Consider the following 25,987-nt stretch of genomic DNA (forward strand, 5'->3'; position numbering starts at 1 on the left):
ACAGACCCACACAAAGGCACATTATTATGAAAATGCCTACCATACAAAATAAGGATAGAATTTTAAAGGCTTTCAGAGAAAAACGAAGTGTCACATTTAGAGGGAAGTCAATCTGAATCTCAGCCTGTTTTTCAACCAAGACCCCAAAAACTAGTATGTCTTGGAATAATATATACTGAGCACTGAAAAAAGTGGATGCTAGCCAAGAGTACAATACCCAGCAAAATAAAATCTCAGAATTGACGCTGAAATAAAAACCTTTCATGACAAACATAAGTTAAAGAAATTTACAAGACTAGAAAGAATGCATAACAAAATATACTCAAATATTTCTTGAAGGAGAAACGAAAAATGTAAGTGAGAAATAATCAAAGGGAAGGAAGGACAAACTAATTCAAATGAAAAGCCAAAAATAAAGTAAAATGACTGAAAATACAAATCATATCTCATTAAAAACTTTGAGTTCTCATAGGACTCAGCCAATTCCATGACACTTTCAAGGAAGAGTTAACACCAACACTCCTCCAATTATTCCAGGCAATAGAAGAGGAGGGAACCTTTTCAAACTCAATCTATAAGCTGGTATCACCCTGATACCAAAACCAGACAAAGACACCTCAAGAAAAGAAACCTCAGACCAATATCCCTGATGAACTTAGATGCAAAAATTCTTAATTAAATTCTGGTAAACTGCATATAAAACCATTTAAAATATCTAGTGAACTAAGACCACGAGGGGTTCATCTAAAGATGCAAGTTTGGTTCAACGTAACGGAAATCAATAAATGTAATACATCACATCAATTGACTTAGAGACAAGAATCATATTATCTCAATAGATACACAAAAAAACTTTGATAAAGTACAACAAGCATTCATGTTCAAAATTCTAGAAGAACCAGGAATATAAGGAACATATATTTTAAAATCTGTATATGCTAAACCCAATGCCAACATCATCCTAAATGGAAAAATTGAAAGCGTATTCTCTTGAAATTCTGGTACAAGTAAAGGATGCCCTGTTTCACCATTTCTTATTCAACATCATCTTGAAACTCTCGCCAGAGCAGGTTGACAGAAGAAAGAAATTAAAGGGACATGAAGAGAAAAAGAAGAACTCAAATTATCCTTATTTGCTGATGAAATGATTCTATATTAGAGAAATCAAAAATCTCCACTAGAAAACTTATAGAACTCACAAATGAATTTAGCAAAGTAGTGGAATGTAAAATCAACACCTATAATTCAATTGCATTCCTATGTATCAGTGATGAATTGCCTGAAAAAGAAATTAGGAAAACTATCCAATTCACAGTAGCCTCAAAAAAATATTTGGGAATCAATCTAACAAAAGAGATAAAAGACTTCTAAAATGAAAACACAGAACCCTAAAGAATAAAATTGAAGAAGACCTTAAGAGATGGAAAGATCTTCCATGATCTTGGAGAGGCAGAATTAACATTGTCAAAATGGCCACACTACCACAAGTGCTACACAGATTGAATGCAGTTCCTATTAAAATCCCAGTATCATTTTCCATAGGAATAGAAATAATCAGTTATGACATTCATTTGGGAAAAAAAAAAAAAAAACAAGAGGCCCAGAATAGCCAAACCAATCCTTAGCAAGTAAAATGAAGCAGGAAACATCAGAACACCAGACCTTAAATTATACTACAGAGCTAGAGTATCAAAAACGGCATGGTGTATGTGCACCAAGCAGACAGGTAGACCAATAATAAGAACAGAAGACACAGAGACGAATCCCCAGAAATACAGTGACCTCATATTAGACAAAGTTGCTGAAAACACACATTGGAGAAATGATAACTTCTCAAAAAAAATGGAGTGGGGAAAACTAGAAATCCACATGTAGCCACATGCAATTAAACCTCTGTCTCTCAACCTGCACAAAACCCAACTCTAAGTGGATCAAGAACTTAGGCATTAGACAAGAGACCCAGAGACCCAAATCTACCTCATGTTGGCTTAGGAACCAACTTCCTCAATAAATCTCCTGAAGCGCAAAAAAAGTTCAATCAAGAGTAAATCAATGGCATGAAACCAAACTCAAAAGCTTCTTTACAGCAAGGGAAATGATCAAGAATGGGGAGAGAGGGTTTACAGAATGGGAGAACATCTTGGCCACCCACATCTCAGTCAGAGCACTAATCTCCAGGATATAACTCAAAAAACTGAACACCACAAAACCAATAACCCAATCCATAAATGGGCAAAGAAAATGAGCAGACACTTCAAAGAGAGAGAAATACCAATGGTAAACAAATATAGGAAAAAATGTTCAACATTTTTTGAGTTTTTTGTTTTTTCTAGCAATTAGAGAAATGCAAACTAAAACTCTACTGAGATTTCATCTCACACCAGTCAGAGTGGCAATCATGAAGAATACAAATAACAATAAGTGTCGGTGAGGATGTGGGGGAAAAGTTACACTCATCCATGGCTGTGGAATTGCAAACTGTTGCAAATCTGGAAAGCAGTGTGGAGATTCCTCAGGAAACTGGGAATGGAACCACCATGTGTCCCAATTACCCCTCTCCTCAGCATACACCCAGAGGACTTAAAATCAGTGTACTATAGTGATTCAGGCACATCAATGTTCACACCAGCTCAACTCACAATCACTCATGTGGAACCAACACATGTGTCCTTCACCCAATGAATAGGTGAAAAAATGTGCTACATACACACCGTGGAATATTACTCAAACTAAGAGGAGTGACACGCATTGCCAGTCAGTGGATGGAAGGGGTGACTGTCATGCTAATGGGAGTTATTCAATTTCCCCAAACTAAAGGCCCAATGCTTTCTCTAGTATGCGGATGATATCTCACAATAAGTGAGGGGTAGGAAAGAATGGAAGTACATTGGATTTTTCAAAGGGGAATGAAGGAAAGGGAGGGGCAATCTGAATATAGAAGACAGTAGAATGAATTGGACTTTACCTTCCTATGTGCATACGAATAAATGACTCACAAAAATTTTTGTGAAATTCAAAAATAACTCTTATTTGTTAGGGGTTGCCGCAGTCTGGCTGAGCACAAATGCCACAGTCTGGCTGGGCACACAATCACGAGCCACCACACAGCTTGTAGATTCAAACAGCAACTCTTTATTCCCGAACTCACACCAGCCATCTACAATCACATTCTGGGGAAATCCACGTTCTCTGCCCAAATCCACATCCACTGGGCTTCTGTCTCCCAAAAAATACTGTCTGAATCCCGTGAGAACTCAAGGGGAAATCAGGCAGCAGGATACACCCTATTCCCAGCAGGAATAATTTTAAACCTTAAACATGGAACCTAAACCGGGAACGCCCTAAACCCGATTATCCTAAACCGGGAACATCCTAAACCCGGTTCTGCCCTGGTCCTTGAGCAAGGTCACCTACATGCAATGTCACTGCAAAATGTCCTATTTCCACGAGTCCTTCCACTAAGCAACATGGGGTACGCTGGCAAGGAAATTGTCATACCTACTTGGCTAATGGCTCCCAGCATCTCCCCCCTTCTGATTAATTAAATAACAAGCAATGTGGCTTAAGGACCGTGCCTGGTAGGTTGTCCAATTCAACATATGGTTCTTACCCGTCATCGGAAAACTGACCTTTAGGCGTCAGCCTCCTGTCTTAGGTTGATACCACTGCAACTGGATCATACCCGTCACTGACTACCGTCCAACATATAGCCATTGGCCCCCAAATTTTAGACCATCACTAGCAGAAGGGAGGAGGATACAGGAATGCCACGATACCAAGCCAATTGACGGCTCCTTGGGAAAAATTGCATCACTGGTGACACCATCAGCAAAGATATGCCAGCACTACCACAATTAACATGGGGTGCGCTGGCAAGTAAATAAAAATTGCATCACTGGTGACACCATCAGCAAAGATATGCCAGCATTACCACAATTTGCTGCACCAAATGATAGTTACATAGTCCAGGCAAGTTCTGTAAGCAGTTCAAAGCGGAGGAATCTATCAATATGTCCATTTCCTCCCAAAATCCGTTTCCTCCCAAAGTAAGTTGACTCCTTGATTGAGCATTACTTGTTGAGTTATATTCATTGATGTATCAGTTTATACAGTTTACTGTGATAGCTATCATAGAAGCTGTAGTTTGGTTTTATCTTTGTCTTCACCGGCACTGGGATGAAGATAGGAATTCTGGCAATGATGCTAAAGAGACATTATCCTGAAAAGAATTATTAAATATAATGAAAAGGAAAGGTGAATGTAAACAAACAGATCTGTTAACCTACTTTAAAAACAATCCTTAACAGCTTTTTACCTAATTTAAATTAGTAAACAAACAGATCTGTTAACCACCTTTAAAAATAATCCTTAACAGCTGTTTACCTAATTTAAATTAAACCATTTACATCACGTGAATAAAAAAATAGCAATAATTCAAATCCATTTTTTCATGAGTGCTCCTCATATAAGAAATATGGACATACGCACATATAGACATACAACACAAAACACAAATGTGCACACAAATGTACAACACATAAGAAAATAGTAAATGCCTTGTAGCTTTACCTGGGTGAAATCTCCATTGCAATGTTTAAAAACTCCACAGTCAAAAAAATAAAACTGATCAGAAAAACATTAACCTAGGTTTGTATGAGCTCAAAAAATAAAAATAGAACCTTATGATGTGGAGAAATGCGATAATAAAATAGCTATTGAAAAAAGCATCCTGGTTAATCATTGTCGCAGATGTAAGAATGGCCAAGCTGGAGTTCTGGATATCAGCTGTTATGGATTTGAGTCAAATCATCTTCTTTTCGATCTGTAGAAATTGTTTTAGTTAATCTCTCTGGAATCCAAATTGGCTGCTGTTCTCCCTGTGGAAAAAAACAAACAGACCCCCGACTCCAGACAATCACTGGGTCAGGACCTTTCCATTGTCCTGTTAGAATATCTTTCCAAAGTACTTTAGGCTTATGTACATTTTTTGGATACATATGCCTTTCCGCAGCACTAAGTCCTGATGAATCCAAATTTAAAAAGCTTAGAGTAAAAAGCGTTATTTTAAGTTTAACTTTGGGGGATATATATCCCCTTCCAATTCCCTCTTTTTGCTTTAATAAGTACGTTTTAATAGTTTGATGAGCTCTTTCAACTATGCCTTGTCCCTGTGGATTGTATGGGATTCCTGTTATATGAGTAATACCAAATGATGAGCAAAATTGTTTAAAAGAGGTAGAGGTATAGCCAGGACCATTATCGATTTTTAACTGTTTAGGAATGCCCACAGTGGCAAAATTTTGTAAGCAATGAGCTATAACATCTTTAGTTTTTTCTCCGGCATGAAGGGAGCACATCAAAAATCCGGAAGAAGTATCGACTGTAACATGTAAATATTTTAATTTTCCAAATTCTGGCGAGTGTGTGACGTCCATCTACCAAATATGGTTAGGTATCAGTCCTCTAGGATTGACTCCAAGATTAACTTGTGGTAAAAATGTCACACAATTTTGACATTGTTTTATTATATGTCTGGCTTGTTCCTTAGTTATTTTAAAACGCCTTTGTAAAGTATTAGCATAAACATGAAACCGTTTATGAAAATTTGTAGCTTCTTCAAATGTAGAGAAAATATGTATGTCATGTGTAGTTTTATCTGCTAAATCATTGCCTAAACTAAGGGCTCCAGGCAATCCTGTATGTGCCCTAATATGTCCTATAAAGAATGGATCTTTTCTGTCCAGATTAGACTTTGTATAGTGGAAAACAAAGAGAAAACAGTAGAAGAAGGGGAAATCCTACCAGCATCTTCAAGAGATACTATAGCATTAACTACATACTGACTATCAGAAAATAAATTAAATACAGAATCTTTAAACTTCACAAAAGCTTGTAAAACTGCATTAAGCTCTACCTTTTGAGCTGATTGTTTGGGTACTAAAAATGTAAAAGTTCGATCTGGGGTAACTACTGCTGCTGTACCATTATTAGACCCATCAGTGAATATATTTGGAGCATTCATGATAGGTGTTTTTCTTGTCATTTTAGGAAAAACTACAGGATGCTTAGACCAAAAAGACAACAAAGGATTAGATGGTAAATGATTATCAAATGAAACATTAGATTTACACTTGATTATTGCTCAAGTATTTAACTCATTAGCTAACTCATCAATTTGATCCATAGTATATGGAGTAATAATTTTATTGGGAGAAATTCCAAACACTCCCTACGCTGCTTTTATTCCTTTGAGTATTAATTGTCCTACAGCCTCAGGATACCTAGTAAGAATAGTGTTAGGAGAATAAGATAAATGTATCCACAATAATGGACCTTCTTGCCAAAATACTCCTGTAGGAATATTATTTGTTGGTAGTACAATAAATAATAAAGGCAAACTTATATCAATTCTATCCAAATGTATATTTTCCATATATGTTTCAATAATTTTTAATGCCTTTCTTGCTTTAGGAGTTAACATGCGGGGTTAATTTGGATCTGATGGACCTTTTAGAATATCAAATAAAGGTCCCAACTCTCCTGTTGGTATACCTAAATAAGGCCTTATCCAATTTATGTCTCCCAATAACTTTTGAAAGTCGTTAAGTGATTTGAGTTGATCTACTCGTATTTGAATTTTTGGTGGACGGACCATGGTTGAGGATAATAGAACTCCTAAATAATTAATTGGAAAATTTAATTATACTTTATCTATTGCTATTTCTAGATTATAATTTTTAATAAGTTTGTAAGTGGCATAACATTCCAGTAAAATGTTTTATCTTTATGTGCCAATAATACATCATCCATATAGTGAAATATTTGTAGTTCAGGATTTTGATTTCTAAGTGGCTGGATTGCTTTGTTAACATATATTTGACACATAGTTGGACTGTTAGCCATCCCTTGAGGGAGTACTTTCCATTCATATCTCTGATCAGGACCTTCATGATTTAATGCAGGGATAGTAAATGCAAAACGTGGACTATCCTCGGGATGAATTGGAATTGAAAAAAAAAAACAACAATCTTTAATATCTAAAACTAAAACATAACAGGTTTTTGGCAAAGCAGACAATTGAGGAATCCCTGATTGAGCAGGTCCCATAATAACCATCTCATTATTAATGGCTCTTAAATCTTGCAATAATCTCCATTTACCAGATTTCTTTTGATGACAAAAATGGGAGTATTATGGGGAGATATGGAAGGTTGTATATGTCCTTCTGCTAATTGTTGTTTGACCAGATCATGGGCTACTTGTATCTTTTCTTTAGTCAAGGGCCACTGAGGAACCCACACTGGTCTTTCTGATTTCCAAGTAATTTTGATTGTCTCAGTGGCCCTTTCTGAAAATCCAACCCATGTCTGTCTGTTCCTTGATCTATTTGTATTGGTGCTGCTATACCTTGCCCTTGTTTTCCTAATCTTTTTTCTTTCCAAAAGCCTTGTCTAACCCTAGTAGTGGGTGCATTAGGATTGATGTTATTTGTTAATGTCACACCTAATTGATCTAGGACATCTAGTCCCCATAAATTTATAGGAAGATGATCCAATACATATGGCTGTATAGTTCCTTCACATCCTTCAGGATCCTTCCAATCTAATATCATAGAACTTCTATGGGGCTTAGTCGCCACTCCTAGGCCTCGAAGAGTTTGAGTGGCTTGTTGTAATGGCCAATGTTTTGGCCATTCTTGACGAGATATGATGCTAAGGTCAGCTCCTGTGTCCAGTAGCCCATTAAACTCATGACCTTGAATATTTAGTTTTAGCATTGGGCGAGAATCTAAATTTAAAGACAACATAGCCCAATCTACACCTGTGGAGCCTAATCTCCTGGAACCTCTTTCTACACTATAACTAGGAAATTTATTACATAGGCTGGGTATTATTAACAACCGTGCTATTCTATCTCCAGGTGAAATTACTGATATACCTCTTGGAGAACTAGCTATAATTTTTATTTCACCTACATAATTGGGATCAATTACTCCAGGACTTATCATAAGTCCTTTTAATGTAGATGAACTACGTCCCAATAATAAGCCTACTGTTCCTTGGGGAAGAGGTCCTTTTACTCCTGTGGGAATGATTTGAACTCCCATCTCTGGAGTTAATACTGCTCTGGCAGAGGCGCAGATGTCCAACCCTGCGCTCCCTCGGGTTTGTCTGATGAGGGATTTAATGGACAATGTGTCCTGGGCACTACCCTGATGGTGTTGCTGGGTTCCTCCACTGCCCCGTAGATTTGTGGTTGTGGGCCCCAGAGCATTGGGCCCCCCTGTCCGTTTTTTGGCAATGGAGCCTGATGCCTTTCTCCATGATATCGTGGATAAATACCTGGTCTTTGTCCGTTTTTTGATAAGGGAGTACCCTCTATGGTGGTTTGAGAACGGCATTCATTAGCCCAATGTCTCCCTCTACAGCATCGTGGGCAAATACCTGGTATTCTATTCCTTTGATACCTACTTTTGATAAACCCTCCTCCTATGGGGCAATTCCTTTTAAAATGTCCTGTTTGTTCACAATCATAGCATGTTTTTGGCCTGACATCTAAAGCCTGTTGTACTGCAGCTGCCAAGACTTGCCCTTGTTCATTAATATCTCTACATAATTTAATATATGTGTTTAAATCTTCATGTCTCCATGGTCTAATAACCTCTCTGCAGCAACGATTTGCTTGGTCATAAGCCAGTTGTTTTATTAATGGCATTGCTTTTTCTGTATCCCCAAAAATTTTGGCAGCCGTTTGAATTAGCCTATCTACAAAGTCAGCGTAAGGTTCATTAGCTCTCTGTATTACCTTAGATAACTGACCTTGTAAATCTCCATGTCCTTTTAAAGTCTTCCATGCCCTAACTGTGTCTGCAGCAATTTGTGCATATATAGCAGGATCATATTCAATTTGTTGTCGTTGACCCTCATAAGGTCCTTTTCCTAACAACATATCTAGATTTCTTTGAGGGTAACCGGCTGCTGCATCTCGCCTAGCTGTCTCCATGCAAAATTCCTCATTGGCAACCTTCCATAACAAATATTGTCCTCCATTTAGTACAGATTTACACATGCTAGCCCAATCTTCTGGCGTCATGTCCAAGTTAGTAATGGACTCGACCATGCTTACTGTGAAGGGAGCTTGGGGACCATAGGTTGTTACAGCCTCCTTTAACTGCTTCACTGTTTTAAAATCTAAAGCATGGTGAATTCGCTGCCCTCCTACCTGTTCAAGTACAGGGCATGCTAATCTTTGAGGTCCTGTCTCAGGATCCCATTTATCAACTACGGGGTTTGAGGGCCACTCAGCTGTCTCCATCGGTGGCGCTGTTGGTTGAATTACACCCTCTTGTGATAAAACGGAGTTAGTAACAGCCTCCTGTTGTGGCCTTTTTCCTAACAACCCCTTTTCCTTTAAATTTTCTTCCTCTGTCTGACTAGCTCGAGAGACCGTCTCTTTTGCTTGATCTAAAATGTCTTTCTCCATGGTCTGAACCTCTAACAATTTACTTAACATCTTTTGGGTTTGTTTTTTACTAATTTCTAATCTACTATAAAGATAATGCAACCCAATAAGATAACACAAAACAAAACCGAAACTGAATGAAACAAAAACGGAATAAAAAATCATTGTATCAATTTTCTCTTCCTGAGGGCCGACAAACTTCAAACCTTTAGTCAACCATTTTTTCCAGTTTGCCTGAGAAATTTCTAGGGACAGGCAACTTGAAATAAAAACAAAATAAATCAAAACAATAACACATTGTTTTTTGAATTGGTCACCCATTCTTTCGCTCTTCCTCAGGGGCGAGCAATTTCACTTACCTCCAAGCTTTAGACGTTCCCCGTATGAACCACCAAATGCCGCAGTCTGGCTGGGCACAAATGCACGAGCCACCACACAGCTTGTAGATTCAAACAGCAACTCTTTATTCCCGAACTCACACCAGCCGTCTACAATCACGTTCTGGGGAAATCTACGTTCTCTGCCCAAATCCATCCCACCCCATGTTAATTGTGGGAGTGCTGGCAAGGGGTAGTGTTTGATGTCAGTTCATGGTTTGGCACCCTGTGTCACAGGCTGGCTCATGTACTGTCAAACTTTCTACATTCAAGTCCTAACTCTCAGACCTTGATACTGAGGTAACATTGGAAGACAGAACCTTTACCAATATAGTTACGGTACCTTCACACGAGTTCACATGGCTTTGTCCTAAAACGGTGTGACTCATGTCCTTGTAAGAAGAGATTTGCACACAGACAACGCTCAGAGGGGAGACCAGAAAAGGACACAACCACAGGTGGCCATCTGCAAGTCAAGAAGAGAGGTCACAGGATAAAGCAAATCTAAGGACACATTCATCTTGGATTTCAGACCTTTTGAGCACTCAGTTCTGTGGTATTCTAATCTGATAACTCTAGCAAACCAGTACACACAGTGATGCTAAATTTGTAAAATGGAGAATGGATTTCTCCTTCCCAGAGGGAGGATATTTAGGAAATTCCTCTGATGTTTTGGTAAATTTTATGTAAATATAAAATTATTCCTAAATAAACCTTTTATATTAAATACCTGAATGAAACAAGGTATGGTGGTGCATAACAGTTATTCCAGCAGTTTGGGAGGCTGAGGCAGGAGGCTTGCAAGTTGGAGGCCAGCCTCAGCAACTTAGTGAGGCCGTAGGCAACTCAGTGAGGCCCTGTCTCTAAATAAAAATGGAAAGGGCTGGGGACGGGGCTCAGTGGTTAAGTGCCCCTGGGTTCCATACTGATACCAAAAATAAAACAACAGAAAACCAACCAACTAACAACTGGAATGAACACCCTGCAGCCAAAATCCAGGAACATAATCAAGAAAAAATAATTCGAGAATGATATTTTCAGAAAAAATACACTGAAGGAGTTGTCAAGGAAAGGGTGCATCTAGAAAGTTTTTTTTTAAAGGTGTTAAAAATGACAAAGTGAGAGGAGTTTCACTAAATGGATCATGCACAATTACATGGACTTTAAGAAAATCTTCCAGAACTTTGTGGACCATTCAGGGGCTGTTACATATGTGTAAGAGATATAAGGTTAGGGAAGTCAGAAAATAAAACCCAAATAAGCAAACGAACAAACCAAAAAACTAAATAAATAACAGCCAAAACATTTCCAAATGTAATTGAAGCTGTAAATCCATAGATCAAAAAAATTCCATAAATCCAAAAAGCATGAACAAGAAGAAAATCCATTAAGACACACAATAGTGACATGGCTGGAAAGGAATCAGGACAGAAAAAAAAAACATAGGAGCAGGCTGCGGGTTGAAGACCTATTTCTTCTCAGAGTGTAAGAACTGGAGGCCAAGCCATGGGGGTATCCTCTGGCTGTTCCCAGAATGGAAATCATTGATTTCAGCAGACATGGAGCCCAGTTTTGACAGAAATCCTGTTCTTCTGGTGAGATCATCTGAAACCATACAAATTCTATGTTTCTGACACCAGATCTGCCATCACTATTGGGTACTTTTCAGATGAAAATGGGCAGAAACGCACACACACACAATGTAAATTCAGAAATTTCACTACTGTTGTGGTTTGGATGGTAGGGATCCCACAAAAGCTCATGTGGGACCAAAGCAAGAAGGTTGACCAGGAAATGCCTGAAGTGAGGCTGGACATCATGGCAGAAACATTGTCAGGACATTGTCACCATGAAGCAGAGATGGGGGAGACACACACACACACACACACACACACACACACACACACACACACAGATGTAGAGATCCTCACTTCGACCCTACGAAGGCCACCCTTAGTGCCCAGCTCCTCTAGCCACACACCACCTGCCAACAGCTCTGCCCACTTAATCCCTGTCAGTACTTTAATCCACTGGTTGGGTTAAGGCTGTGTGAAACTCTATCATTTCACCTATAAACATTTTGTATTGTGTCACTCATAAGCTTTTTGGGGACAGAGCACATCTAAACCATGACAGCACTTTTGCTACAATGTGTCATCTGTTTTGTCTTTGAATTTGTGGAAATTTTAGTTGATGTGTCTCATAAGGGTTTGAAAAAATTTAGGCCATTATTTTGTGTAAATAACCCCCCTCCCCACTTTTTTTTCATTTCAGGTTTCTTTTAATGGATCAAGGACCTGGGAATAAAACCAGAGACCCTGAATCTAATAAAAGAAAAAGTAGGCCCTAATCTCTATCATGTGGGATCAGGCCTCAACTTCCTTAATAAGACTCCTATAGCACAAGAATTAAAATAAAGAATGAGTAAATGGGATGGAATCAAACTTAAAAGTTTCTTCTCAGCAAAAGAAACAATCTGTGAGGTAAATAGAAAACCTACATCTTGGGAGTAAATCTTTACCCCTCACACATCAGACAGAGCATTAATCTCTAGGGCATATAAGGAACTCAAAAAGCTAAGCACCAAAACACCAAATAACCCAATGAACAAATCGGCCAAAGATCTGAACAGACACTTCTCAGAAGAGGATATACAATCAATCAACAAACACGAAAAAAATGTTCATCATCTCTAGCAATTAGAGAAATGCAAATCAAAACTACTCTAAGATATCATCTCACTCCAGTCAAAATGGCAGCTATTATGAAGACACACAACAATAAGTGTTGGCCAGGATGTGGGGGAAAATGTATACTCATACATTGCTGGTGGGACTGCAAGTTGCTGCAGCCAATATGGAAAGCAGTATGGAGATTCCTTGGAAATCTGGGAATGGAACCACCATTTGACCCAGCTATCCCACTCCTCGGTCCATACTCAAATGACTTAAAAACAGCATACTACAGGCACACAGCCACATAAATGTGTATAGCAGCACAATTCACAATAGCTAAATTGAGGAATCAATTTATCCATTGGATGAATGGATAAAAAATGTGGCATATATAAAAATTGGCATACTACTCAGCAATAAAAGAGAATAAAATCATGACATTTACAGGTAAATGGATGAATTTAGAGAAGATAATGCTAAGTGAAGTTAGCTAATCCCCCAAACACCAAATGCCAAATGTTTTCTCTGATACAAAGAGGCTGATTCATAGAGGGGTAGGGACGGGGAACATGGGAGGAATAGATGAATTATAGATAGGGCAGAGGGGTGGGAGGGAAGGGAGAGACAGAAGGTTAACAAGGATGGTGGAATGTGATGGGCATCATTATCCAAAGTACATGTATGAGGACACAATTTGGTGTGAATATACTTTGTATACAACCAGAGATATGAAAAACTGTGTTCTATATGTGTACTAAGAATTATAGTGCATTCTGCTGTCATATATAAAAAAATAATAAATATTTATGTTTTTAATTATAGTTGGACACCATACCTTTATTATATTTATTTTTATGAGGTCTGAGGATCAAACCCAAGGCCATGAACATGCTAGGTGACCGCTCTAGCTCTGAGCCAAAACCCCAGCCCTCATTTCAGCTTTCTAAATATCCATAGGTTAGAAAGCTTTCATATAATATACTTCAGATCACTGGATGTTCTAAATCATATATATATATATATATATATATATATATATATATATATATATATATATATATATATATATATATAGATGCTGGGGATTGAACTCAGGGCCTGGTCATGCTAAGCCCAGACTTTACCACCAACCTACATCCACAGTCCTAAAAATTTAATTTGAATTTCTTATTCTGACTATGGATACATAGTAACCTGTTTTGCAGTTCCCAGAAGCTTTCTTCTACAGTTTCCAATCTATCCAGTCTAGTAAATGTGAATTATTTTTTGTACCAGGGATTGAACTCAGGGGCACTCGACCCCTGAGCCCCATCCCCAGCCCTGTATTGTATTTTATTTAGAGACAGTGTCTCACTGAGTTGCTTAGGACCTTGCTGTTGCTGAGGCTGGCTTTGAACTTACAATCCTCCTGCCTCTGTCTCCCGAGCTGCTGGGGTAACATGCTTGCACCATGGTGCCCAGGTAAATGTGAAATTGCACATTGGAGATACTATATTTTTAGTTTGTTGCAGTTTCATTTTATACGTTTAATTTTCCATTTTTCTCAGGACATAACTAATCTTTTAATATATTGTACCAGGATGAACTATTATTACATTGATTACAGGTCTTTTTATAGCAGAGCATTATCATCTAATTCCAATACCTGGAACATCACAATGTATACTTAAAATTCTTGTGTTTATTTTAGGTTTGTAGGTCATGGGCTTCCATTTTTTTCCAGGTCTCATAGATTTTTATATAATTTTGTGTAAATTACATAAGAAACTGGGCTGGTGTTGTGGCTCGATGGTACAGTGCTCACCTAGCATGTGCAAGGCCCTGGGTTCAATCCTCAGCACCCCATAAAAATAAATAAATAAAATAAAGATGATATTGTGTCCAACTTAAAAAAAATAAATTACATAATAAACAAACAAACATTTTGATTGTTCCTTCCAGAGGAAGAGAGAGCCTTTTTTCCTGTCTCCATTGATGAGGATGAACCTGACGGATGATCACTCAGGTTCCCAACAGAGTGGAGTCCAGCTCAGACTCTGCCTCAACTACAAGTAGGTGCCACCTGCCTGCTACTCCCTCAACCCAAGCCTCCAGATCTGCCTCTGGTTTTTCTGTTTTGTTTCAAGAGCACTTTCATGTGATGCAGTATGATTCCTGAAATTTTCTGTATGGAAATCATGGAATATGTGAGCAGGAAATTCAGTAAACCAGGTGGTCCATGTGAAAATGGAGTGGGGAAGAGGGCATTTGTCAGAAGTCACAGGGAGAGGATCTACAAAGCCTCAGGAGGATCTAGGGACCTCTCACCCCCAGAATCCAGGCAGCACAACATGTGGAAAGGGTACAGGCTTATTTTAACTTTCAATCCAAGTAAGAGAGCTTGGAGTTGTCTACAAGATTGGGATGCACTTTTTTTTTTTTTTTTTTGTCAAGGGAACTCATAAGAAATTTTGAGCACCTCTCCCCAGATGCTTGTTATCCAGAACGGAATCAAATCAAGGGGAGAAGTGAAATGTTCCACTGGGGACTCCATAGTTCTGTGCTCCCCAGTGGGATCTTTTCACTTAGTAGAGACACTAAGATTGCAGGCGGCAGAGAGATGGGCTCAGAGCACCCTTTCCTTAGAACCATGCAGGTTTTGCTCAGATGCACCAAGTGCTCCGCATCCATCCAGGTAAGTGCCTCTCTGTTCAACAGAGATAATGAGTGAGTACCTGAAGCTTGTAGGAGTAGGTTGCAAGGGGCAAATTGTGTCTAGGAGTGATGTTTTTGGTAGCTTGAGACACCCAGCTCTCACCCCTATATTTAAGAAGACTGAGGTGCTCTGTGAAATCTGAGGAAGGAGATCTTCCTAGGTTGCATCATCCTTTGTGACACAGAAAGTTATGTGCTATTTTCAATAGGAAGTGCCAATTATCTCAGGCTTCTACTTAATTTTCTTCTAGCAACTACAGCAGTGCTCATGTTACGTATGTGCTTCCCTGTTTGATATGGTATTTACTCCTAAACCAATAATCAGGGATGTAATAAGTCGCCTGTCTGCTTTGTACTAAATATACTCAGGTTTCCTTCTCTCACCTTCCTGAACAAATAGAATATTACTGATCTGTGATTAATAGACTCTGAGGCATTAAAAACCATACTTTTATATAGCCCAGAAGGTAATGAGGGCAACCTCACATTGCCACAGAAATCTATCGAACTTTCCCATACAATCTTTCTTGTCCTACATTTAATAACACAATTTAGAAGTGAATAGTGCCACTCCGTACTGTGTGCTCTGCCCATGAGCAAATTCCAAGTGAGAGGTCAGTGGACCTGTGTCACCTTCCCGTGAAAAGACCAGTGAATCTGATTGTGGTGTCCTTCTCCATGCCCCAACGACAATGTAACGAGAATTGTCCATAGCTAGGTAAGAAGAATATTTGTGTCCATTAATCTTCTTTATTTTCATTATTCACTTAAACATTATTGTTGCCCTTTCCCTAATAATGAAAGTATCTGAAAGGCCTTTGATTATGTATGCCACATTTTTTATCCATTCATCCACTGAAGGGCATCTAGATTGGCTCCACAGTTTAGATATTGTGAATTGTGCTGCTGTAAACATTGATATGGGGTCATGGCCAACGCTCTTCTTCTTCTCATCCACATCTCCTGGCACATTACTGGGCACAGACCTAAGACCACTGACCTGCCCATAGGTCTCCTGGTCCTAATCCACCTGGTATTTCTGCTCACCAATGGCTTCAGAGCTGCGAACATTTTTACACCTTAGGGGGCAGGTGTAAATTTCTGTCGTGTAAATTTCTCATCTACCTGTACAGGTTGATGAGGGGCTTCTCCATCTGTGCCACCTGCCCCTGAGTGTTCTCCAAGCATCACCCTCAGCCCCAGGAGCTCCTGCTGGGCAAAGTTCAAACTTAAATCCTCACATCACAACCTGCGTTTCCTTCTCTTCCTGTGGGTCATCTATTCATCCTTCAGTAGCCACCTCTTCATCTCCATTGCTGCTACCCCCAATTGGACCTCAGACAACTTTATGTACGTCACTGAATCCTGCTCCTTCATTCCCATTATCTTCTTTCTCCAGCACAGGTTGTCTACCACGATGACCTTCAGGGAAGTCCCCTTTATAGGAATAATGGCCCTCTCCAATGGATACATGGTGGCTCTCCTGTGCAGGCACAAGGGGCAGTCCCGGTGTCTCCACAGCACCAGCCTGTCTCCAGTGTCATCCCAAGAACTGAGGGCCACCCAGACAATCCTGCTGCTCATGAGTTGCTTCGTGGTCATGTGCATCTTGGACAGCATTGTCTCCTATGCAAGAAATACACTGAAGGATGATCCAATATTTTACTGTATCCAGATCCTCGTGACCCATAGCTATGTCTCGTTCAGCCCTTTGGTGTTCATTTGTACTGAAAAATGAATAATTAGTATTTTCAGATATATGTGGGAGAAGACAGTAAACATTTCAGTAGCCAGTGGTGGATAAGTTCTGTTAAGGTGAGAAACTGTGCTGAATTTGGAGTGATTTATCACGAGAGAGTGTGTAGAGTCTGGTTTAAATGCAATGCAAAGTCTCGCTTCCTCTGTGAAACCATCCACTTGGGCATATGTGGATGGCAAGTACATCAAAGAGAACCAAACCATGTGCATCTCCGGGATATTATGGGGCTGTCATGTTTCTCAATGGATCCTTAATAGGGGCCTGTGAGTTGAATGTCTCTTGTCATAACCTGGGTTATTCTAAACTCTTTTTAGATACACAACAGTTCCAATGCTTCTCAGATATTGCATCATCTCCATTATCTGTATTTTTCCAAACTACATTTGTAAACATATTCTACCATAAAATATCACATGATCCAGCACACACACAGTACTCTCTCTCTCCCCCCCTCTCTCTCTCTCTCTCTCTCACACACACACACACACACATACACACACACACACACACACACACACGTTCTACATGCAGGGAGTCAAACACTCATGTGCACATCATTGCTTCTAAAACCATGCTTTAAATATTCAAACATAGAAGCAACTCAACACCTACAACCATAAGAATATGTAAAAAATATGCAATGGCCTTTGCAGACTCTGTAATATCATCAACTCTTAAAATGGAAGAATATTCTGGAACACAGGCCCACCTAGCTGAGTCCTCAAGTTACTCAGTGAAGCCAGTTTAGTCGCAAAAGAACATACATTGTATAAATGTACTTAAAGAAGGTGGGAGTTGGAGTGGGTAGAGTGACAGAGCAGGAACACAAGGGCGTACCAGAGACCAAGACAGGGAGCAGCAGGGCACTGTCCCTTGGTACATGGAGAACCTCTATTCAGTTAGGAAGTGAATGCTGTCATGGGTGGTGGTGACTGTTGTGCAATAATATGAATAGATTCAAGGCCACTTGACTCTATGCTGAAAAGTTGTCAGAATGTTTATGGAATATATATATTTAATCCTCACAAAAGTGTTTTTAGTTATCAACTCAGTAGTGGAAAACATTCTTTCTGAAACTATAAAGTAAGGGATAAGACTCTAAATGTGCCACAGGGTCATTTGGTGAGCTTTGAAACATCAGAGCTTATTTGTCCCAGTGATTGAAGATTGGTTTTGAAAAGCTCACTTGTGATCTCAGCCTCTCCAAGGAGAGGTTTTTTCCATGCAGATACTGATAGGCGCCACTGTGGGCCGCTCAGTCTTCAAAAGACGTTCAGCATTGCAGTGGGTAGCTCCCATGTTGAGGCTTCCTGGGTGAGAGGTGCATGCAGTCAGAACACCAGGTTTAGACAGTAAATCACACGTGGGAGTTTACCAATCATGACAGCAGTGCTGTGAAAATTATGCACTTGTCATATATTATCTTTAATTAGAAAAATTAGCCAAATATAAAATACTCTCAAATCAAATGTCTTTATAAAAAAATGTCAGTAGTAAAGGAAGCAAAGAATATGAGACTAAACATTTTAAAAATCGGAAAAGGAACATAGAAAAGAGGAGAAAATGGGACCAAAGGATTACAGGACAGAACAAAGTGGCTGTTTAAATTATTATGAATAGGTGTTAAGTCTGAATCAATGAAACTCCTCAATCAATTGATATTGGGCGGCTGAGATCACAATAATAGCAACACAATCTTAAGACTGCACATCAAGGTGTAGCTGTAAACCAGGACAAAAGGACCCAAGAGACATGCAGAACATCCCACCAAGGGCAGAATACACTACTCTGATGTGCTTAGAGTGGCGCTCCCAAGAGGACACACACCAGGTCACAAACAAGCCTTGTAGATCTTAAGGACACTGATATCCTATCAAGTATATCAACAAGCACCATAGAGTGAAGATAAAATTAAAGATTGAAAACTGTCAATACCAAGTACATGGAAATTAAACAACACCATTTAACCAGTCATGCATGGAGAACTCACAAGTGAAATCAGAAATTTCCTTGAGAAAAACGAGGATCAAAGTGCCACCTACTAGAACTTGGGGGGTGCATCAGGAGGATGTCGCAGAGACGTGAAGCACCATGTCTCCATTCACATCCAGATTGAAAAAGAGAACCCTAGACACACACAACATCGGAACACTGAGGTTGGAAACTGGAACAAAGCAACGATTGATGGAGAAGAGTGAACCAGTAACACAAGACACCCCACCTCTCCAAAAAAGGAGCCCAGAGACCCGGGACTTCATGATGGAGGGCTACACATTAAAAAATTAGCTCAAAACCATCTTGATCTCCTCCAAATTCAACACGTTGAAAGCATAATCCATGGTGAAGCCCTGGGGTTTATCCATGGGACACAGGTGGCTCAGTACATGTGGATCAATTATAGGGACACCCAGTAGCATAGAAATTCCAAGAAGGAGAGACACTGTCTCATGAGTGACATGTTCACATATGTATAAACACTAAAGATCCCACAGAATTTCTTTCAGGATTCTGATAGGCATTTAGTAGAACACAAAGGCAACATCCCAAGAATTCTGCTTTGTTTCTTTACAATTGCCACAAATTATGTGAAAATAAAATTCAGAGATCAATCCCCACAATAAACCATTATAAAGAGCAAAATACTGAGGCATGAACTTTACCAGGGAAAGAAAACAATTGTACCCTGAAAACTATAATGATGCAAGAAATTAAAGCAAACATGAATTAGAGGAACCACGCATCGTATTCATGATGTGAGGAATCAATATCAAAATATCAGAGTTACGTACAGATCAGATGAAATCCCTTATCCAAATCTCAGGAGGATGTTTTACAGAAATAGGAAATGAGGTAGCTAAAATCCACATGCGACCCTACAAGATACCGAATAGGTAGATCAACCCTGATAAACAGCAAAGCTGATGGAATCCCACCCAATTTTTAAATATATTATGAAGCCATAGTAATTAAAACAGTGTGTTAGGGCTGGGGATGGATCTTGGAGATGTAGCACTTGCCTAGTGTGCATGCACAGGTCCTGGGGTTCATCACCAACACTTGAAAAACACACATGTGTACAAAAGAAATAAAAAGGAAGAAAGAAAAAAAACATCGTAGTGGCATAATAGTAAACCTATAAACTAGTGGAACAGAACAGGGTGTCTTGGTAAACGTCCTCATACAATGTCATGAAGACATCTTTCAAAGCACTGCCAATGTAGCATGAATAGTCTTGTGAACAGATATTTGTGTGCAAAAGAAAAATAATGGATGCTTGTCCTACGGCACACACACAGATCAAGTCGAGATGGATTGAAGACTTAGATGTGAGACCTGAATCTGTGCCAAAAGAAACAGTTGGAAATCTTCATGTCATTGGAATAGGAAACGATTTCTGGGATATCACACCCCAAAGTACAGGCAACAAAGTCAGCAATATGATGACATGAAACTCAAAATCTTCTGTACAGAAAGTTAAACAGTTAGCTGTCAACAGACAACATACAGGATGAAGAATACAGTTTCAGATCATATATCAGGAAAGAGGTTCATTTTCAACGTTTGGGGCTGGGTCTGGAGCTCAATTGGTAGAGTGCCTTGCAAGCACAAGGCCCTGGGTTCAGTCCCCAGCACCACACACACACAAAAAAATTAACCTTTATTAAAACCTCAGAACTTAGTAAAAAAATAATAACCTCATTAAAAACAGCACAAGATATGAATAGATATCCCACCCAAGTAAAAACACATATATGGCCAATGAGCAAAGAAAAGATGCTCAACATTCACCAATTTTCAAGGAAATGCCAATCAGAGCCACCACGAGATGTCCTGTCATGGCAGTCAGGAGGGTGATGATGTGAAAGGAAAGGTCACCATGACTGTGGAAGGTGCCCTGTGCCTGGTTGGATGCCTGTCACAGCCCTTGAGAAATTCTGATAAATATCACCATTGTACTTGTGTTTTGTAAGCAAAGTCAATAAAGAATGGGATCTGAGCAGAAGGGATGGATGGACACATATCTGCTGCTATTCTTTGACACCCAGATCAAACATAGTGTCTTGGGTTCTCCTGGGCATTTATCATGCATTTGATGCTTCCCTTCAATCCACAGGTCCAGGTTCTCATCATTTCTCATTTATCTGAATCCTGGACAACTTCTGTTTTTATTTATAGGATCCTGGATGTATTCTATTTGTGTATGCCCTGTGGATGAATACATCCAGGTTTCCGTATCTGGAAAATGTCATTTTCAACTCTATTCTTGAAAAATGATTTGGTCTTCATGTATAATATTTGGAGGAAAAAAAGTTGTTTATTTGTTTTTGTTTACACTTTTAAGATATGGAGGGGATGTAGGGGTAGAAAGATAGTAGAATGAAACCGACATTATTACTATATGTATATATGTGATTGCATAACCAATACGATTCTGCAACATGTACACTCAGAAAAAAATGAGAAAAAATGTATCCCATCTATGTATGATATATCAAAGTGCATAAATGCATTCTACTGTCATGTGTAATTAATTAAAACAAATTAACAAGTTAAAAAAAAAAAAAAAAGATATGGTCTCGTTGTCTTCTGGGTCCCAGGGTCTCGGGAAGCAATGTGCTTCCACTGTGCTCTAGGGCCCCTGATGTGCTGATTTTGGAGGGTGTGCTCTGCTTTTAAGACAACCTCCTGCTTTCAGGCAGTTTAAATGCAAAGTGTCATTGTCATTTGTGTATATTTTGATCACATCATAATTCAAATAGAAATACTATGGATGAAAGTGACTCTGTACTCTGTGTAAGTTTTTCAAGTTTCAAAGACCTTAGAATGAAATTGGGTTCTATATCAAAACCTCAGCTTACACAGGGTAAGCCTGCATTACTGCAAAACAACTGCTAGGATTTTCTCAGGAAGCATTTCTTATCCAAATCTAATTTCACAAATTACAATCAAATAGAGTCAATCCTGACCCTGTACTCAAACACTTAGGTGCATGACAGTGAGGTTGCAAGGATATTTAAAGAGAAAAAATGTTGGTTGTTTCCCATTTATTGTGACACAATATCCATGAATATAAATTATAAGAACTTGGGAAAATAATATTTATGCCCATTAATCTTAGATTTTTGGGATGTCAGGATTTTTGCTGGGGTTACGGGTGTGAACCACTATGCCTGTCCCCCATTTCTTTACTTAAAAAAATTCTCTCTTTTCCCAGAACTACTGGAGACTTATTTTAAAATATTGGTAATTTCAATATTCTGAAAGAGAAACTATTTACTACTTTTTAAGTTTACAAGGAATTTTGTAAAATTCTTAACCTGGTCTCAGCAAGAGGATTTCCATTCATTTTGACGATATTTGGATATAAGATTCCTTCCAGTTTTTTTGGTTAATATTCTTTCATCAAGCTTGTAAAAAAAACTTAGTCCATTATTTCTTCTACCTCTTACTCCCCCTTTTTTTCTTTTAGTTTTGGATCTGTAGTTATGCAAAAGTTTGAATGTTTATAGCTTATGCACACTTCGTATTAATTAATTAATTAATTTTTGGGGGGTATCAGGGATTAAACTCATGAGCACTCGACCCCCAAGCCCCATCCCCAGCCCTATTTTGTGTTTTATTTAGACACAGGGTCTCACTGTGTTGCTTAGGGCCTCATTCTTGCTGAGGCTGAGTTTGAACTCAGGATCCTCATGCCTTAGCCTCCTGAACTGCTGAGATACAAGTGAGATACAAGTATGACACTGTTTCCAGCTCATATTTATTTTATTTTATTTGTTATTTTAAATTATGCATGACAATAGCGTCTACTTTGACATATTTATACAAACATGTAATAGGTCTTATTCTAATTAGGTTCCAGCCCTGTATTTGTACATGTTGTGGAGATTTACTGTGGTGTATTCGTATATGTTCACAGCAAAGTCAGGTCAGGTTCATGTCACTGTCTTTCTTTTTTCTGACCCTCCTCCCTAAATTATAGAAGACCTCAGAAGAGGACAAGACCTCTCACATTCCTGGATAAGCAGAATTCATATTGTTAAAACACCATACTACTGAAAGCACTCTACAGATACAATGCAAGTATTTTTCATTCCTATTAAAGTCACCATGATGTTCTTCATATAAATTTCCCACTCAATCTTACTGCCACAGACTCTAAGAGGGGATGAGGGATTGACAGCACACGTTCTATGGGTTCAGCACCTAAGGGACCTCCTAAGGCAGTTGTCCCCTATCAACATCTGGCTGAATTCTCTCAACACCACGAAGCAGAGATCACGAGCCCCATTTTACAAATGAAGAAACTGAGGCTTTTTCAAAAGACAAAACCCTGCAGGAGACACTCCTAAAAGGAACTCTCAGGTCCCACAGATTTCTTTTGGGCCTGAGGTTTGTGGAAAAACCCAAGACTTATAGGCATTTGCCCTATGACATTCTTAAAGGCATCTTGCAAAACGAAAGCTTTATAGAAGCAAGTGATTGATTGTGTATGTGTACCTTACATACCACAAATGTATACTTTAAATGCATATTTTAAAATGTATTTTTTATAAGCGGTAAGCCAGATGGGACCTTGTAAGCCTGTAATCCCAATAGCTCAGGAAGCTGAGGCAGGAGAATTACAAATCTAAACCCAGTCTCACCAACTTAGGAAGACCCTGTCTCAAAATAAAATACAGAAAAAAAAATGGCTGGATATGTGGGTGACTGGTTAAGCATTTGTGTGTACAATCCCCAATGCCCCCCACCCCTAAAAAGAGATAAAGAAAAAAAAAGGTGTCATCCACTGTTATGATTTTGGATGCAATTTTATTTTATGATCTCTTTTCAGATAGCAAGGAATACACAGGCTCACACATTTGAATTGAAACTTTTTTTTCTAGAAACCAGAGCACATTACTTGATCTTTCTGTAGTATTAGTTCAGTAGAACACTAACGGAACTCATCAGGTGGGGATGCTTCTGATTGAATTCTATTTCATAGCTTATGAAAATCAAAACCCAAAAAAGAGAAGAAAATGCCCCCAACATTGACAAAGATTCCAGAAGCATCCCGGTAATGACAGTTGCAGGGAGAGGTCAAGGCTGAATTCAGACCCTCATCTCACTTGGGGATCTAAATGTGTATTTTGCTTTCCAAGAAGATGGACCCAAAACACTCTGGGCAGAGTGTAATAATCCTCCCTTTCCTGGCGGGAAAATTTATTCCATGCATCAAATTCACTGAGTTACACTAAAACTAGTTGCTTCTCTTAAGAGGAATCTTGAAGGTTTTCCAGGAACCAAGCTGATGAGCACAGAGACCAAGGCTGTGGTTTCAGGGAGAGTTTACGCGCAGCTCTGGCGCCACCTCGTGTCCAATGAGCAGCTCAGCACGTCCAACAGGGGGAAATGACACTAAACCCAGGGAGCACCAGGTGGGATAGGTTGACAAATGTCCTTGGAAGTTTGGGGGACTCATGGGGACACAACTACAGAAGGCGGCGAGGGCCAGCTCCTGAATGAGGCCTTTATCTCAAGTAGGAGGGTCTCGGGGTAGCTGAGTGACACGGTGAGAGGTGACAGTATGACAACTCAGCAGTGGAAACGTTCCCATGGACGGTGTCAGGACATCAGGGACCCAAAGGAGAAGGCGCCTGTTTGGCGCCTGGCAGCTCTGGCGCCACCTAGTGTCCGACGCCTGCTCAGCGCCTGGACTCTCGGGCCAGACCAGGAACAGCAGGGGACTCTCAGGGGACAAGGGGACTCCTGGCCAGGGTTCTTCTCCTGTGTCCTCACTGTCCAGGGCGGAGCCTGCGACACGGAGTGTTGACTGTTTTATAAAAGACAAAACTGACAAAACTGTCCAACTGTCGCTGTCACCCCTGCGCCCCCACCCCCCGCCATACTGTCCCTTAGAGACCCAAGGGCTGCGCTGGCCTCTGTGCAGCCTGAGAGGCGGTGTCGCCCCTGTCCTGCTCACAGCTGCAGCGAGTCCCCAAGGTCGCCCTGGTAGGGTCGAGGCCGCTCCAGTCCGCGCTTTTCCCTCTTCCCAGGGCCAGGACGCCCTGCCTGGGTCAGTGCGGGGCACCGTGGGGACCAGGCCAGGACCAGTTTCTCGCCCAGAAACCAATTCTCCAAGGCGACATTCCAAGACCCTCCCAGAGACCCCCCGGACGGACGGCAACCCACCTGGACACACGGAGAGTTCCCCGCATCCGTGAGGAGGGACGAAGCAGGCTGCACAGCAGGTCCTCAGCCTCACTCCGCGGCCTCCCATGTGAGTGGGGAACTGTGGCCCAGTAGAACGGACTCTGGGGTCACATCTCGGGCCGCAGGAGCCCCAGGGCCCGCTCCCCGCTGGGTCCAAGGCGACCTCTGACAGGATTTCACGACCCACCTGCCTCTCGGGTTTCTTCACCTAGTGCGCATGCGCCCACCTCGCCCTCAGCTCCCCTAGAGGTTCCTTGTTCGTGCGCTGTGCTCCCCTGGGGAGCCCGGGGTGGGGCGCGCCTCCCACATCATTCCGCTGGCCCCGGCCCCCTCTGCTCTTTGGGGGTGTGTGATTCCATTTAGCCCAGCTCGGCTCCGTCCCCAGCTCGGCCCACTAGCCCTGCTCCATTCAGACCCACTAGGCTCCGCCCCCAGCTCCACCCATTCGCTGGGCTCCCCTTCCTCCGCTCTGCGCCACCTGCTTCCCTAAGCCCCGCCCCACCCAGTCTGCTGGATGGGGCTCCACTCATTCTATTGGGTTCTGACCCCAGCTCTGCCCATTCGCTGGGCCTCGCCCCGCCCACTGCTCCTTAGTGTTGGCCTCCCAGGACCGCTCTGCCCAGCACTTTGGCTCTGCCCAGCTCCTTTTGCTAAACCTGACAGGCGGACAATAATGCTTCTCAATGACTTCTCAGTGACACTTCCACCCCAGAAGGAACTTGGAGAGGAGTCCCCGGCTACAGGTCACCAGATAGCGATGGGAGATGAGGCTGGTGGGAACCTGCCTGTCTTCTGCTGCCAGTTTGCATCCCCAAAGCAGGAAT

At 40.5% G+C, this 25,987-nt stretch overlaps 1 long non-coding RNA gene across 1 annotated transcript in view; it reads right to left on the reverse strand.

Annotated features, from left to right (window-relative positions):
* The window catches only part of LOC139701499 (uncharacterized), a 35,356-nt gene extending 10,082 nt beyond the window's left edge, over positions 1 to 25,274 (reverse strand). The window contains exon 1 of the long non-coding RNA XR_011704032.1: positions 25,143 to 25,274. This is a non-coding gene — a long non-coding RNA (uncharacterized lncRNA). The remainder of the gene's footprint in view (positions 1 to 25,142) is intronic.
* Between the last annotated feature and the right edge of the window lie 713 nt (positions 25,275 to 25,987).

This window comes from Marmota flaviventris, chromosome 13 (genome assembly GCF_047511675.1).
Source record: "Marmota flaviventris isolate mMarFla1 chromosome 13, mMarFla1.hap1, whole genome shotgun sequence".
In the NCBI taxonomy this organism is placed as follows: Eukaryota; Metazoa; Chordata; class Mammalia; order Rodentia; family Sciuridae; genus Marmota; species Marmota flaviventris.